Here is a 6,937-nt window from a genome sequence, read left to right as displayed (position 1 = left end):
CCATGTTGGAGCAGGTTTAGATACAGTCTAAAGCATAGATCTCAAAGTCTGTGCACAGAATTTAGCAAGGGCCTCGCACCTTCTGATGCATCAGGTAGGTGCACAATAGCATAGCCTAACCCTCTGTACTTTGGTCTATATTGATGCGGGACATAGACAGCCAGCTGATGACCAATCCATTAGTGCAATGGATGGCTGGAAGCATTTGTCTTTGCCTTTGCAATACCACAGAAGCAATGCATGGTCAATGTACAGCAATGACACACCTGTGTGAACAGCCAGGAGACCCCCCCCCCCCCCCATGTTATGTTACATAGTTACATAGTTAGTACGGTCGAAAAAAGACATATGTCCATCACGTTCAACCAGGGAATTAAGGGGTAGGGGTGTGGCGCGATATTGGGGAAGGGATGAGATTTTATATTTCTTCATAAGCATTAATCTTATTTTGTCAATTAGGAACATTCAGCACCCACCCGCTATCAAGGCAGCTGCCTATCATGTCATGCCCTACCTGCACAGGTGTGCTGGCTACTCAAATGATCCAATTAAGGAGGCCATTTAGTCAGCAGCAGCAGAAGTCCTGTGCCTGGACGCTCCAACAGGGGCCAGACACAAGCAGAAGCAGAAGCAGCAGAAGCAGCAGCAGCACCACCTTTTGTTTATTGGCTGCAGCAGCAGCAAGGCCCACAGGGCTGGCTAGCTGGCTAGCCAGCAAGCAGGTAGCAATGAAAGTAGGAATCTTTCTTTTTAACCCTGTAAGGGGGTGGTGCACTGTACCCGAAGATACTGCCATATCGGGTCAATGCATAGGGCGACGGAAGCAAGCTTCGAAATCGGCCCCCGTTCTCAAAAATCCATTTAATATATGGTCCCCAGATAGGGGACGTATCAGATATTAAACTGATAAGAACAGATACTACACTTGATCTTAGCCAAAAGGCCGAGAAGCGATAACCGTGAAAGGGGCGGGCCCAACAAGGTCCCCTTCATGGGCACTATCACTGCTTGCTGTCAGGGAGGCTGCCAGACAATTTTCCATGCACACTCTGGGCTGGGGGGCAGTCAACCACCAGTACACACAGCAGAACCTAAACCCATACCATTATTGCTAAGCAGCAAGACAGGGGCCCATTGCACTCCCACGGGGCCTTTTTAAATGCAATCCATAACCCGGATTTGCCAGGAACCCTTCTTACTCCTCCTACTTGCATGTGACACTGGGCTTAGGATCTGCATAGGAAACACACACACAAGCACACACCTACCTTTGTTGCCTGCAGATGCCTCCTTGGCTGTCCCCAAACGGTATCAAACCAACACCCACGGGAAGCTGTAAGCATAGAGGACATGCCTGCACCCCATTGGACTTACCTGTGTGGGTTAAATCCGGGTTATTTGACAACCTATGGCGGTGATGGTTCTGCTCAGGCAGAGCAGTGCTGATGCTCCTCATAAAGCTGTCGCTGCTGTGAAGGTTCTAGGTGACATCACAAATCCCTTTGGTTACATACACAACAAAGCTGGGTTGTTGTTGTTTACACTCTGCAAGGCCTGTGGAAGTGAGTGACATCATAGCACTGTAGTTCTGAGGGTTCAAGATGGATGCAACAATCTCCTGTTGCTTCTATGAAGGCCGTAATAGACGACATCACCAAACAGCTCCATAGTCACATACACAGCAAAGGAGAGATGTTGTTTACACCTAGTGATGTCAGTGGTATTGAGTGACATCACAGCACAGTGCTAAGGCTCCTGGGCCTGGACACAGCAGCGGCTGCAATATCTCAACGGAGAATACGTTTATATCTATGTGTGTGTGTGCGCATATATATATATATATATATATATATATATATATATATATATTTCTCCGCCGAAATCACTTTTAAACCCATTTCCACCTTTTTTTCCCTTCTCTTCCTCTTACTTTTTTTTCACGTTTTTTTACGTTTTTCTCCTTTTCGCCTCTTTTCTGGGCGTATTATTCTTCTTTTTCTTCTTTTTTTTCGTCTAATGCATACCCCATCAGTGCAGCAATGCTTATTCAATACCGCCAGCAGATGGAGACACTGGGGGATAATTTTCTAAGGATTTATACTGATTTTTCCTGTCTGAATTTGTCGCACAGAAAGTTGCAGGCCAAATATGTGTGACATTTCTGCGACTTTAGCTTCTAGAGCATTTTTACAACATTATACATAGGTGCTGAATACATAAAAAGCGACTGTTCAGCGACAGACAAGTCGCATCGGCTGAAAGTAGGCCAGAATGTCAGTCCATGTTGGAGCAGGTTTAGATACAGTCTAAAGCATAGATCTCAAAGTCTGTGCACAGAATTTAGCAAGGGCCTCGCACCTTCTGATGCATCAGGTAGGTGCACAATAGCATAGCCTAACCCTCTGTACTTTGGTCTATATTGATGCGGGACATAGACAGCCAGCTGATGACCAATCCATTAGTGCAATGGATGGCTGGAAGCATTTGTCTTTGCCTTTGCAATACCACAGAAGCAATGCATGGTCAATGTACAGCAATGACACACCTGTGTGAACAGCCAGGAGACCCCCCCCCCCCCATGTTATGTTACATAGTTACATAGTTAGTACGGTCGAAAAAAGACATATGTCCATCACGTTCAACCAGGGAATTAAGGGGTAGGGGTGTGGCGCGATATTGGGGAAGGGATGAGATTTTATATTTCTTCATAAGCATTAATCTTATTTTGTCAATTAGGAACATTCAGCACCCACCCGCTATCAAGGCAGCTGCCTATCATGTCATGCCCTACCTGCACAGGTGTGCTGGCTACTCAAATGATCCAATTAAGGAGGCCATTTAGTCAGCAGCAGCAGAAGTCCTGTGCCTGGACGCTCCAACAGGGGCCAGACACAAGCAGAAGCAGAAGCAGCAGAAGCAGCAGCAGCACCACCTTTTGTTTATTGGCTGCAGCAGCAGCAAGGCCCACAGGGCTGGCTAGCTGGCTAGCCAGCAAGCAGGTAGCAATGAAAGTAGGAATCTTTCTTTTTAACCCTGTAAGGGGGTGGTGCACTGTACCCGAAGATACTGCCATATCGGGTCAATGCATAGGGCGACGGAAGCAAGCTTCGAAATCGGCCCCCGTTCTCAAAAATCCATTTAATATATGGTCCCCAGATAGGGGACGTATCAGATATTAAACTGATAAGAACAGATTCTTTTATCTAAAGCCGAGGAACGTGCTTTCGATTCACCCAAAGTGCAAGAAAAAGTGCAAACGTGTTACACTAAAAAAACGTGCACAAAGGATGCGGTCTATCGCAAGCCCTTCTCCGATAGGAGAGAGGCCCCCCAACAAACCTTACCCTTCACCTCCGGACCAAAAGGTACCTGCGAGGTTCCAGGTTCGATGTCCCTTTTCGCCGAAGCTACTAGGGGACCACAAATGCTCCCGGCATCCCCCTTGGCGTTGGCCAAGGTATCTGCCCGCAGAGCCGATTACGGTAGGTACCCTGCCAAAGCAGGAGTACCCGGGGTGTTTGCAGGGAGGTGCGGAACCTAATGGCCACACACACCTCCCCTAGACCGCCAGGAGGGACACCCAGAAGGGCTACCGCATCCTGACAAATCCTGTGAACACACAACACGCAAAAAGTGACACAGTGAGACAAAAAAGAAATAAATAAGTGAATGTGTGCAGATATACTGCCCGGACATCCGGCCGGATCTATAAAAATTTCTCTGATCCTAGCCAGAAGGCCGGGAATCAAGAGGTGAGTGCCACAAGGTGAAGAGATTATGGTGCCCGTGCTTCAACTCAGTGAGTCTATTCTCCCAGTGAGTTTCGGCACCTCGGGGTCACCACTCCCCGAGGCACAAAAGTACCTCGGCTCTAGACCCTCTCAGCCTCATGGCGAGACCCGGAGGGAACAGGTCACATCGGGGCAGCCGTCGAGCTGATTCCTCAGAACCAGCCCCGGAAAGCCCTGGTACACCTGCATCCTCCATGCAGCACCCATCCCAACCAGCATGAAAACTGATAAGAACAGATACTACACTTGATCTTAGCCAAAAGGCCGAGAAGCGATAACCGTGAAAGGGGCGGGCCCAACAAGGTCCCCTTCATGGGCACTATCACTGCTTGCTGTCAGGGAGGCTGCCAGACAATTTTCCATGCACACTCTGGGCTGGGGGGCAGTCAACCACCAGTACACACAGCAGAACCTAAACCCATACCATTATTGCTAAGCAGCAAGACAGGGGCCCATTGCACTCCCACGGGGCCTTTTTAAATGCAATCCATAACCCGGATTTGCCAGGAACCCTTCTTACTCCTCCTACTTGCATGTGACACTGGGCTTAGGATCTGCATAGGAAACACACACACAAGCACACACCTACCTTTGTTGCCTGCAGATGCCTCCTTGGCTGTCCCCAAACGGTATCAAACCAACACCCACGGGAAGCTGTAAGCATAGAGGACATGCCTGCACCCCATTGGACTTACCTGTGTGGGTTAAATCCGGGTTATTTGACAACCTATGGCGGTGATGGTTCTGCTCAGGCAGAGCAGTGCTGATGCTCCTCATAAAGCTGTCGCTGCTGTGAAGGTTCTAGGTGACATCACAAATCCCTTTGGTTACATACACAACAAAGCTGGGTTGTTGTTGTTTACACTCTGCAAGGCCTGTGGAAGTGAGTGACATCATAGCACTGTAGTTCTGAGGGTTCAAGATGGATGCAACAATCTCCTGTTGCTTCTATGAAGGCCGTAATAGACGACATCACCAAACAGCTCCATAGTCACATACACAGCAAAGGAGAGATGTTGTTTACACCTAGTGATGTCAGTGGTATTGAGTGACATCACAGCACAGTGCTAAGGCTCCTGGGCCTGGACACAGCAGCGGCTGCAATATCTCAACGGAGAATACGTTTATATCTATGTGTGTGTGTGCGCATATATATATATATATATATATATATATATATATATATATATATATTTCTCCGCCGAAATCACTTTTAAACCCATTTCCACCTTTTTTTCCCTTCTCTTCCTCTTACTTTTTTTTCACGTTTTTTTACGTTTTTCTCCTTTTCGCCTCTTTTCTGGGCGTATTATTCTTCTTTTTCTTCTTTTTTTTCGTCTAATGCATACCCCATCAGTGCAGCAATGCTTATTCAATACCGCCAGCAGATGGAGACACTGGGGGATAATTTTCTAAGGATTTATACTGATTTTTCCTGTCTGAATTTGTCGCACAGAAAGTTGCAGGCCAAATATGTGTGACATTTCTGCGACTTTAGCTTCTAGAGCATTTTTACAACATTATACATAGGTGCTGAATACATAAAAAGCGACTGTTCAGCGACAGACAAGTCGCATCGGCTGAAAGTAGGCCAGAATGTCAGTCCATGTTGGAGCAGGTTTAGATACAGTCTAAAGCATAGATCTCAAAGTCTGTGCACAGAATTTAGCAAGGGCCTCGCACCTTCTGATGCATCAGGTAGGTGCACAATAGCATAGCCTAACCCTCTGTACTTTGGTCTATATTGATGCGGGACATAGACAGCCAGCTGATGACCAATCCATTAGTGCAATGGATGGCTGGAAGCATTTGTCTTTGCCTTTGCAATACCACAGAAGCAATGCATGGTCAATGTACAGCAATGACACACCTGTGTGAACAGCCAGGAGACCCCCCCCCCCCCCCATGTTATGTTACATAGTTACATAGTTAGTACGGTCGAAAAAAGACATATGTCCATCACGTTCAACCAGGGAATTAAGGGGTAGGGGTGTGGCGCGATATTGGGGAAGGGATGAGATTTTATATTTCTTCATAAGCATTAATCTTATTTTGTCAATTAGGAACATTCAGCACCCACCCGCTATCAAGGCAGCTGCCTATCATGTCATGCCCTACCTGCACAGGTGTGCTGGCTACTCAAATGATCCAATTAAGGAGGCCATTTAGTCAGCAGCAGCAGAAGTCCTGTGCCTGGACGCTCCAACAGGGGCCAGACACAAGCAGAAGCAGAAGCAGCAGAAGCAGCAGCAGCACCACCTTTTGTTTATTGGCTGCAGCAGCAGCAAGGCCCACAGGGCTGGCTAGCTGGCTAGCCAGCAAGCAGGTAGCAATGAAAGTAGGAATCTTTCTTTTTAACCCTGTAAGGGGGTGGTGCACTGTACCCGAAGATACTGCCATATCGGGTCAATGCATAGGGCGACGGAAGCAAGCTTCGAAATCGGCCCCCGTTCTCAAAAATCCATTTAATATATGGTCCCCAGATAGGGGACGTATCAGATATTAAACTGATAAGAACAGATACTACACTTGATCTTAGCCAAAAGGCCGAGAAGCGATAACCGTGAAAGGGGCGGGCCCAACAAGGTCCCCTTCATGGGCACTATCACTGCTTGCTGTCAGGGAGGCTGCCAGACAATTTTCCATGCACACTCTGGGCTGGGGGGCAGTCAACCACCAGTACACACAGCAGAACCTAAACCCATACCATTATTGCTAAGCAGCAAGACAGGGGCCCATTGCACTCCCACGGGGCCTTTTTAAATGCAATCCATAACCCGGATTTGCCAGGAACCCTTCTTACTCCTCCTACTTGCATGTGACACTGGGCTTAGGATCTGCATAGGAAACACACACACAAGCACACACCTACCTTTGTTGCCTGCAGATGCCTCCTTGGCTGTCCCCAAACGGTATCAAACCAACACCCACGGGAAGCTGTAAGCATAGAGGACATGCCTGCACCCCATTGGACTTACCTGTGTGGGTTAAATCCGGGTTATTTGACAACCTATGGCGGTGATGGTTCTGCTCAGGCAGAGCAGTGCTGATGCTCCTCATAAAGCTGTCGCTGCTGTGAAGGTTCTAGGTGACATCACAAATCCCTTTGGTTACATACACAACAAAGCTGGGTTGTTGTTGTTTAC

The 6,937-nt window shown here is 47.7% G+C and overlaps 2 non-coding genes and 2 pseudogenes across 2 annotated transcripts; all 4 read right to left on the bottom strand.

The window, feature by feature from the left end:
* Nucleotides 1-764: 764 nt before the first annotated feature.
* LOC130306125 (U2 spliceosomal RNA) lies at nucleotides 765-955 on the bottom strand. Its single transcript, XR_008855519.1, has one exon. It is a non-coding gene; the product is annotated as a U2 spliceosomal RNA (small nuclear RNA).
* Nucleotides 956-3,041: 2,086 nt separating this feature from the next.
* LOC130306146 (U2 spliceosomal RNA) lies at nucleotides 3,042-3,221 on the bottom strand (annotated as a pseudogene).
* Nucleotides 3,222-3,907: 686 nt separating this feature from the next.
* On the bottom strand, nucleotides 3,908-4,067 carry LOC130306151 (U2 spliceosomal RNA; annotated as a pseudogene).
* A 2,092-nt stretch (nucleotides 4,068-6,159) lies between these two features.
* On the bottom strand, nucleotides 6,160-6,350 carry LOC130306114 (U2 spliceosomal RNA). Its single transcript, XR_008855508.1, has one exon. It is a non-coding gene; the product is annotated as a U2 spliceosomal RNA (small nuclear RNA).
* Between the last annotated feature and the right edge of the window lie 587 nt (nucleotides 6,351-6,937).

Source organism: Hyla sarda, unplaced genomic scaffold (genome assembly GCF_029499605.1).
Source record: "Hyla sarda isolate aHylSar1 unplaced genomic scaffold, aHylSar1.hap1 scaffold_1356, whole genome shotgun sequence".
Classification (NCBI taxonomy): domain Eukaryota; kingdom Metazoa; phylum Chordata; class Amphibia; order Anura; family Hylidae; genus Hyla; species Hyla sarda.
Note: the sequence above shows the minus strand (reverse complement) of the source record. Positions and strands in the feature narration are given on the sequence as shown.